At 42.7% G+C, this 10,215-nt stretch overlaps 1 pseudogene across 1 annotated transcript; it reads right to left on the bottom strand.

Annotated features, from left to right (window-relative positions):
* Positions 1-327: 327 nt before the first annotated feature.
* LOC116548703 lies at positions 328-2,031 on the bottom strand (annotated as a pseudogene). The gene has a single exon (XR_004267515.1). The product of XR_004267515.1 is annotated as a phosphoglycerate mutase 1-like (transcript).
* Positions 2,032-10,215: the final 8,184 nt, after the last annotated feature.

Raw genomic sequence — 10,215 nt, 5'->3', positions numbered from 1 at the left:
TTGAAGGAAGTAATAATAATCTCTTGTATTTGTATAACTGCTTTTTACATTACAAATGCCATTGAATTGTCCAAAAAGCCCATATAGACATTGTTATTTCCATTTTACCAACAAGAAACTGATGCTCAAAGAGATTAAATGACAAAAATCCACGATTTGCAAATAACCAAACTGGGTCTTGAATTCAGGTTTTCTAGGTTAAAAAGAAAAACAAAAAGATGAAATACAAGAACATAGCATTAGTGTGTTTCAGAATCCAGAGAACCTTTTCCTGGAAGTTGCCCATGATCATATTAGATATCTTTTCCTGTGACTTTTTTGTTGTTGTTTATTGCACATCACTCCTTTATTATACTGATCTGGAAAAAGGATTTAGTACAGTTATGCTCAAATGAACACTGGACCTGTGTGGCAGGGCCAAGCAACTAGAACATGGTTCAGAAATCAGTGAAAGAGACACTTGGACAGAACCAAGAGGCATTTCACTGCCACAAAACAAGCTGGGGAGGGATTCAAAAACACACAGCAGGAAGCACTCCTGCCCCTCAGAGGTCAAGGAGCTGATCCCATATTCGTATGAGGAGTGGCTTATTTTCTGATGGCCACATGTGATACTATTTCAACCGCCACAAGAAACCCCAGAAGGGTTACTGTTTTGTATTATTTATATATACTATACTTTAAAAAATATACATAAAAGTAAATGTAACACCTGAACTAAATTCAGGATTGATCCAACCTTCTAGAGGCAGCTCCTCTGGGGTCAGGGAGGAAAAATTGTCACATCACCATGCAGGTTACATTCATCTTCCACTGGAATGACTAGAGTCCCCAGGCAGTGGCCTGACTGCAGGCAGCAGAAGACTGGCTCCTGGGGCCAGACGGGCTCTCTTTCTTCTCCTCATTGGTCACGGCTTAGCATGGTTCCTCCCTACAAGTCCTTAGTAAACAAAGCACTTGCAAAAACCCAGGTCACTACCTTTAAACTCTCTTGGATAAGGGGAGCCTTTCCACAGCTTGGACTGAGAACCTGTGCCCTAGAAGTGCTATTCTGACAAGAATGTATGAAGGGAGTGGGTACAGGAGACAAAATGGCTAAAATGAAAATGAAAGCCACCAGTCCCCATCTGCAGCTACAACTCAAGATGTCTACAGACGTGGTCAGTGTGACATGTGTAGGTAGGAGGGGTAGAGGGATGCAACAGGCAGGGAGGGTGTTCCTGGGGACAGCAGCCTGCCCACTGGCCTTCACTTCTTGGCCTTGCCCTGGGCAGCCACAGCTTCCATGGCTTTACCCATGGTCTTTTCATCCCCTAGGAACTGTATGGGCTTGATGGGCTTCAAGTTCTTGTCCAATTCATAGACAACGGAAATACCAGTTGGCAGGTTCAGCTCCATGATAGCCTCTTCAGAGAGACCCTCCAGATGCTTGGCAATGCCCTGGAGGCTGTTGCCATGGACTGCAATCAGTACCTGTTTTTCCTCCTTGATCTGGGGAACTACTTCTTCATTCCAGAAGGGCAGAGCTGAAGCGGTGGTGTCCTTCAGACTCTCACAGGAGGGTAGCTGATCTTCTGTGAGGTTTGTATACCTGCGATCCTTACTGATGTTGCTGTAGAAAGGATGGTCAGGCTCCATCGGAGGTGATGGAACATCATAGGAGTGCCTCCAGATCTTCACCTGGGCCTCACCATGCTTTGCAGCAGTTTCTGCTTTATTGAGATCGGTTAGACCCCCACAGTGCCGCTCATTGAGGCGCCAGGTCCTCACTACTGGCAGCCACATCTGATTGATGGCATCTAGCACTGTCCAGAGGGTCCGGATTGCTCTCTTCTGCTCTGAGGTGAAGCAGAGGTCAAACTCATAGCCAGCATTTAGCAGCGCCTGCCTGCCGCGCTTCGCCTTCTTGTGGCTCGCTGGCCTCAGGTCGGTGTCTTACCAGCCGCTGAAGCGGTTCTCCATCCGGTTCCATGCTCTCTCACCGTGCCGGATCAGCACCAGTTTGTAGGCGGCCATGGCTGCGGGATGAGGATGCAGCCGACTTATTATTATTCTTTTTTAAATTTTGAGATGGAGTTTCACCCTTGTCACTCAGACTAGAGTGCAATGGCACGATCTTGGCTCCCTGCAACCTCTACCTCCCAAGTTCAAGCGAGTCTCCTATCTCATCCTCTCCAGTAGCTGGGATTACAGGCATCTGCCACCATGCCCAGCTCATTTTTGTACTTATTTTAGTAGAGATGGGGTTCCATTATGTTAGCCAGGCTGGTTTTGCACTCCTGACCTCAGGTGATTCACCTGCCTCGGCCTCCCAAAGTGCTGGGATTACAGGCCTGAGCCACCACACCTGGCCATGTGACTCATTTTGAAAGATCTTTTCATGCGTTAGGGAAATTCCACAATATTATTTTTATTCTTTAAAAGTACTTTGTTTTTGATGTTTTTTAGTTTCTAAGCAGACAAATTTTTAGTGCATGATTTCTTGTGTAATTCTTCAAAAATAATCAAATTTTGGGAAAATAGCTCCAGAGACTTTTAGTGTGTATAGATTTGCACTGAGGTAGAGATGAAAAAAGATAGCAGTAAAATAAGGAACTCTTATTGGCCAAAACTAGAGAAAATATTTACAATCTAAACATCAATAAATATAAAGAAGGCATTGAAAGGTAATCAGTCTACATAGAGAGGGAAGTGACATGTGGATTTGTAAAAATAGGCAGGAGCCTTAAATAAATCTGAGTCTTAAGTAAATAAATAGTGTGTTTGTCCTAAAGGCAGCGCAAGAAGTCTGCCTCTCAAATAAAGACCAACAGAGGCCATTAAAGGGAATTTTAGGAAGGGAGCGACATTGTCAGAATGGCAACAGAGGAAGTTGATTTTGGCAGCAGCTTTGGGAAAGGACTTGAGGAGGAAAAATATCTGGAAAGGAGGCTTTTCTCAAGGGGAGTAATAACTGTAAGTGCACATAGGTGAAGTTGTAAAGATGGAAAAGATTGAGCACACAAGAGCCATCTATTTCAAACTTTTTTTTTTTTTTTTTTTTTGAGACAGAGTTTCACTCATGTTACCCAGGCTGGAGTGCAATGGCGCGATCTCGGCTCACCGCAACCTCCACTTCCTGGGTTCAGGCAATTCTCCTGCCTCAGCCTCCTGAGGAGTAGCTGGGATTACAGGCACGCGCCACCATGCCCAGCTAATTTTTTGTATTTTTAGTAGAGACGGGGTTTCACCATGTTGACCAGGATGGTCTCGATCTCTTGACCTCGTGATCCACCCGCCTTGGCCTCCCAAAGTGCTGGGATTACAGGCCTGAGCCACCGCACCCGGCCCCTATTTCAAACTTTTATGGAAATGTTCTGTTTTTTAAATCCTTTTAATCAAATCTTATTTATCATCTATCTCTCCACTATACTTTGAATTTAGCTTTCATTAAGACTTACTCAAAATCATTATAATAATAGTGCATTTTAAAATTGCTTGGGCCACCTGCACTGGTCAAATCAGCCCTCTCCCTACTGTCATGCCACTTTAGTAGGATAGAAGGGAAGGCCCACAGCTGGCAACGCTGCCGCCTGCCTCTCTCCTACTAAGTGCTAAGAAATCAGACACAAAGCAGAGGCTATATGTATTAACCGTATGTTGCATTCCAACAAGACTCAAGGATGTTTGATCAGTTTCCTAGTGCAGCCATCTGGGCATTCCGAACTCCAGTAATGACAACATTAACGCCTTGGACTTGAAATGTTAAAATAAAACACCCATTGTTTCAAACATCACTCTGTGTTATGAATTTTTGTTAAGAGTGTTGGAAGGTGGGTAAAAGGCTATTATATTCAGACTCTTTTAGTAGCTTTTAGCTTGTTGGGACATGAGTTTCAATTCTTTGAACTGTAGTCCTCCTCCTAGTTATATAGCACACTTCATTATTGGATAAACACTTGGCAGCCTGTCAGTTTTCACTTGGTTTTGTTTTGTTTTAAACTGTTGCTAATTTCATTTGCTTTGAGCTGCTTTGAATTTTTAAACTATATCCCGATAAATGGTGAATGTTGAATGTTTAACAGTGATGCTAGGAATTAACATTGCAACCGCCTAAAAGAAAATAATACAAGCAACAATTATTCTTTTCTCTTATTTCTTTTTTTTGTTGTTGTTGCCCAGGCTAGAGTACAGTGGCGTGTGTGATCATGGCACACCGCAGACTGCACTCAAGCATTCCTCCCACCTCAACCTCCAGCATAGGACGACAAGCATATGCCACCATACCTAGCTAATTTAAAAAATTTTTTTTGTAGAAATGGGGTGTCTCCCTGTGTTGCCTAGGCTGATATCAAACTCCTGGCCTCAAGCAATCCCCTCCCAAAATCCTACGATTAGACCAGGCACAGTGGCTCACACCTGTAATCCCAGCACTTTGGGAGGCCAAGGCGGGCAGATCACCTGCGGTCAGAAGTTTCAGACCAGCCTGGCCAATATGGTGAAACTCTGTCTCTGTCTCTACTGAAAATACAAAAATTAGCTGGGCGTGGTGGTGGACACCTGTAATCCCAGCTACTTGGGAGGCTGAGGCAGGAGAATCACTTGAACCTGGGAGGCGGAGGTTGCAGTGAGCCAAGATTGTGCCACTGCTCTCCAGCCTGGGTGACAGAGTCAGACTCTGTCTCAAAAAAAAAAAAAAAAAAAAAAGCTAAGATTACAGGTGTGAGACACTGCACCCAGCCAATTATTATTTTTATATCTACTATTTATGTATCATGAAATTTAAGGATGTTAACAAACATCAATTATGAAACACTTTTTTCTTTGCCTTTTTTTTTTTTTTTTCAAGACAGAGAGTCTTGTTCTCTTGCCCAGATTGCAGTACAATGGCACGATCTTGGCTCACTGCAACTTCTACCTCCTGGGTTCAAGCAATTCTCCTGCCTCAGCCTCCCAAGTAGCTGAGATTACAGGCACCTGCCACCACGCCCAGCTAATTTTTTGTATTTTTAGTAGAGACAGGGTTTCACCATGTTGGCTAGGCTGGTCTTGAACTCCTGACCTCGTGATCTATCTGCCTTGGCCTCCCAAAGTGCTGGGATTACAGGCATGAGCCACTGTGCCCAGATGAAACAACATTTTTTTTCTTAGTGACTTGGTTTCCTTAGAGACTGAGCCATCACATCACATCAACTTTCATTGGTATAAATCTAGGAAAGGTCAATCTCATCTCCTAATCTGGGAGCCATAGCTAGTCCTACACCTTTGGACACTGAAGGAAGGGATTTTCTAAAGGAATGTGTTCTTGATGGCTAAATTCAGAAATATTTAAACAAGGCCATGAGAAGCTCATTGGCCCTGGTAAAATCAGCCCTCTCCCTACTGCCTGTCATACTATCTTCAGCAGGATAGAAGGGATGGCTGCACAGCTGGCAAGGCTGCCACCTCGCTGTCTCTTACTAAGTGCTAAGAAATCAGGCACAAATCAGAGGCTATAAAGAAAACTGATACCTCTACCAAAAGGGAAATAAATCATTATATACAAAAGATAGCTGCTCATATGTTTATTGCAGCTCTATTCACAACAGTGAAGTCACAGATCAACCTAAGTGGACATCAGCAAATGTTTGGGTAGACCTGGTGCTGTGGCTCATGTCTGTAATCTCAGCACTTTGGGAGGCCAAGGCAGGTGATCACTTGAAGTCAGAAGTTTGAGACTAGCCAGGCCAACATGGTGAAACCCCATCTCTACTAAAAATATAAAAAATTAGCCCGGTGTGGTGGCAGGCACCTGTAATCCCAGCTACTTAGGAGGCTCAGGCAGAAGAATCACCTGAACCCGAGAGGCAGAGGTTGCAGTGAGCTGAGATTGTGCCACTGCACCCCAGCCCAGATGACAGAGGAAGACTCCATAAAAAAAAAACCCAAAAAGGATTGGATAAAGAATGTGTGGTACATATACACCATAGAATACTACTCAGCCATATAAAAGATTGAATTCATGTCTTTTGCAGTAACATGGGTGGAACTGGAGACCATTGCCTTAAGTGAAATAACTTAGAAAGTCAAATACCACATGTTCTTACTTGTAAGTGAGAGCTAAATAATGTGTTCACATGGACATAGAAAGTGAAATAATAGACAATGGAGACTCAGAAGGGTGAAGGAGCGGAGAGGGGGCGGGGAGGGGATGAAAAATTACCTAATGTATACAGTATATACTATTCAGGTGATGGTTACACTAAAAGCCCAGACCTCACTATGCAATAAATCCATATAGCAAAACTGCACTTGTACCCCTTTAAATCTATATAAAAATAAAGCATGCTTACATTTGTCTTTTATAGCTGTAAACCCATGTAGTATGAACCAATAAAGAAAGAAACATGTTGTAATTTTTTTTTTTAAGACGCAGTCTCGCTTTGTCACCAGGTTGGAGCACACTGGGCGTGATCTCAGCTCACTGCAACATCTGACTCCCAGGTTCAAGCAATTCTCCTGCCTCAGCCTCCTGAGTAGCTGGGACTTACAGGCACATGCCACCACACCTGGCTAATTTTTGTATTTTTAGTAGACACGGGGTTTCACTGTGTTGGCCAGGATGGTCTCGATTTCTTGACCTCATGATCCACCCACCTTGGCCTCCCAAAGTGCTGGTATTACAGGCGTGAGCCACCGCGCCCAGCCACATTGTAATTTTTTAAGAAAGGAAGACTGATACTCACCTTCCCTTAAGTGACAACCAGCATTAATCCCATTATGCCAAATGTTGTATACTTCAGGCAAACAGACTTCAAAACAGCTGCTTCATTCATTATCATTGAGACAGTTTAGTATATTCATGAATCTGAGTCAATTTCCCACTCTTCCCCACCAAACAAATTCTTCCACTATGTGCTTTGGAATTCATGGTTCCTCTTTCTTGAACTGAAGTTTGTCTCACCTTTGAAGAAACTACACTCTCAGCTCTCTCAGTTGTCACTGTTTTCTCCTACATCTCATTTTCACAGGACCTAGAGGTGATATCCTTGTTTCTTATCATTGCTTTTAGATATTTGTATGGTTCCTTCTCCCTAAAAACAAAATAAACAAAACGCCTTAACTTTTTTGAAGCACATGTCAACAGACCAATACTCTTCTTTATTGAGTCATCCACCAGCCACTTACTAACTTTTGCTTATTCAACAAAGATTCTAGCATCTATTTTTTTCTCTCTCTGTCTATCACTATCCCATACTCCTATGATTGGTGACTTTGGCATCCACAAAAAAATAATACTTGTAAACACCCTAGCCTCTCGGTTCCTTAATCTTTTTCATTCCTTCCTTCCTTCTTTCCTTCCTTCCTTCCTTCCTTCCCTCCCTCCCTCCCTCCCTCCCTCCCTCCCTCCCTCCCTCCTTCCTTCCTTCCTTCCTTCCTTCCTTCCTTCCCCCCTCCCTTCCCCTTCCCCTTCCTCTTCCTCTTCCTCTTTCTCTTCTTCTTTCTCTCTCTCTTTATTTCTTTCACAAGGTGTTGCTCTGTCACTCAGGCTGGAGTACAGTGGTGTGATCACAGCTCACTGCAGCCTTGACCTTCCAGGCTCAAGTGATCCTCTTACCTCAGCCTCCTGATTAGCTGCAGCCACAGGTGTATACCACTGCACCCAGCTAATTTTTTCTATTTTTTGTAGAGACAGGGTCTCATTTTGTTGCCTAGGCTGGTCTCAAACTCCTGAGCTCAAGCAGTCCTCCCGCCTCAGCCTACCAAAGTGCTGGGATTACAGGTGTAAGCCACCACATGTGGCCTTCTCATGTCCAATATTATTTTCTTCCACTCCATTTCAACAAAACATCATGGTCATATGCCTTGATAAATGAGAATTTATTATTACCATATCATACACCAAATATTGTTTATTTATTTAACTTTTTTATTGTTCATGACCTAATGGGCAAGAACAAAAATCTTGATTTCTAGAATCCTATATTCTTATGATCAATCATCCTTCTCTTTCTAGCTCTACCCCTATCACCACGCTCTACCATAACCTTTGGAGCAGCCAATCCAGTGACCTACCACTTCTTCACCATCCACCATTCCATGCACATTACTTTCTTTTCTCCTTATGGACATGCAACTGCCTTGTTCCTCTCACTCTCCAATCTTGCTAGAGAAACCTAACTCTGCCTGAAATATAATTCTCTATCCACTTCACATCAGCACTGAACAGTTGAACGTTGTTAGAAAAAAATATGTAACTATGTTGACTGGTCTTCCTTCAAAAATGTTTTAACCATACATCTCAAATCAGCTCTGACTCTGTTTAACAATCTTGTTACATTTTTCCTGGCCTTTTCCACTCTCCTAGATAATTATTTCACACCTTCTCTTCTTCCTTTAAACTACAAACATTCTTACTCCATTTCTTGCCCTTAGATAATGACCGCCCTTTGAACTAGAAAAAATAGAAGCAATAAGAAAAAAACCCCTCATTTTTTCTTCACTAAATCTATCAGCCTGCCAGGATCTATAGCTATGCACTTTGCTTTCCCTTCTGCTACCTTGCATAAACCATCAGTGCTCGCATCTGAAGCCAGCATTTCCACATGTGCATCAGATCCCATCCTTTGGGTCCACCAACGATTTCAATATCCCTTGCATCCACAATTTTTTCTTCTCTTCTTGATCACTCCCATCAGGATACAGCAAGATATAAATTCTCTCTAGTATCCTCATCTTTTTTCAACTACGTGGCACATCTTTCTTCAAATGTGGCACGTTTTCCTACTTCCTTTTATAGAAATGGTCCATTCAAAAATGTCTATTTTTACTGTCTTTACTTTGTCACCTTGCATTTTCAACTTGAATCACTTCTTTTCTAGTATTACAGCATTCTAACTACTCCATGGCAGCATTACCCTAGAAAGCTGGAATGGACTATTTCTCTAAGACTACTCTTGTCGAGTTCAATAGCAAGCTGGGCACAATGGCTCATTCCTGTAATCCCAGCTACTTGAATATGGGAGGATTGCTTGAGCCCAGAAGTTCAAGGCCAGCCTAGGCAACATAACAAGACCCTGCCTCTAAAAAAAAAAAAATTAAAATTATTTTAAAAATCCAATAGTGACCTGTATCTTGCTAAACCCAGAGGTCGCATTATCAGTTCTCATCTTGCTTGGCCTCTTAACAGCATTTGATTTGATAATCATTCATTCCTTCCTTAAACATATCTTTACTTGGCTTTCAGGGTCTCTTCTTGCTTCTCCTGCTTCACTAGTCACTCCTTCTAAAGACCTTCTTTCTTTCTTTCTTTCTTTCTTTCTTTCTTCTTTCCCTTTCTTTCTTTCTCTCTCTCTCTCTTTCTTTCTTTCTTTCTTTCTTTTTTTCTTCTTTCTTCCTTCCTCCCTCCCTCCCTCTCTCTCTTTCTCTCTTTCTTTTGTGTCTTTCCCTCCCTCCCCCTTTTTCTTTTCTTTTCTTTCTCTCTTTTTTCTTTTATTACAACCAAATCTCATAAGATCTTCTCTCTCTCTCTCTCTCTCTCTTTCCCTCCTTCCTTCCTTCCTTCCTTCCTTCCTTCCTTCCTTCCCTCCCTCCCTCCCTTTCTTTTTGAGACAGGATCGTGCGCACCTCTGTCAGGCTGGAGTCCAATGGCATGATCATAGCTCACTTCAGCCTCAACCACCCAGGGCTCAAATAATCTTCTTACCTCAACCTCCTGAGCATCTGGGACCACAAGTATACATGACCACACATGGCTGATTTTTTCTATTTTTTGTAGGTACAGTGTCTCACTTTGTTGTCCAGGCTAGTCACAAACTCCTGGGCTCAAGCATTCCCCCAGCCTTATCCTCCCAAAATGCTGGGATTACAGGCATGAAACAATGTACCCGGCCCACACCCAGTCTTTACCCAAGTTTACAAGGCCCTAATGTCTTGACCTACCTCTCTGACCTCATCCCTATAACTCTTTCTCTTTTCCTGCCCTTCTTTGAACATACCAGCCTTGCTCCTGTCACAGAGGAAAAACAAGGCGCATAAAAAAAATCTGATTTTCCTTTTAGGATAGACAAAAACTTAGCAGTGTTTTGGTTAATTAAGCATGCTGAGGCCCAGATTAATCTATCAGCTGATGAAAATTGCATTTGTAATCTCATATATATATTTGTGGATTGATTGTTAAGGTGATGAGGCAGTGAACTCCATGGACATGTCAGAAGACTCATAATCATATCCTGCTTTGGTTGTTGCTGATGCTAG

This window comes from Sapajus apella, unplaced genomic scaffold (assembly GCF_009761245.1).
Source record: "Sapajus apella isolate SASKATOON/1434 unplaced genomic scaffold, GSC_monkey_1.0 scaffold5, whole genome shotgun sequence".
Taxonomy (NCBI): Eukaryota; Metazoa; Chordata; class Mammalia; order Primates; family Cebidae; genus Sapajus; species Sapajus apella.
The sequence above is the reverse complement of the archived record's forward strand: the minus strand, read 5'-3'. Positions and strand labels throughout refer to the sequence as shown.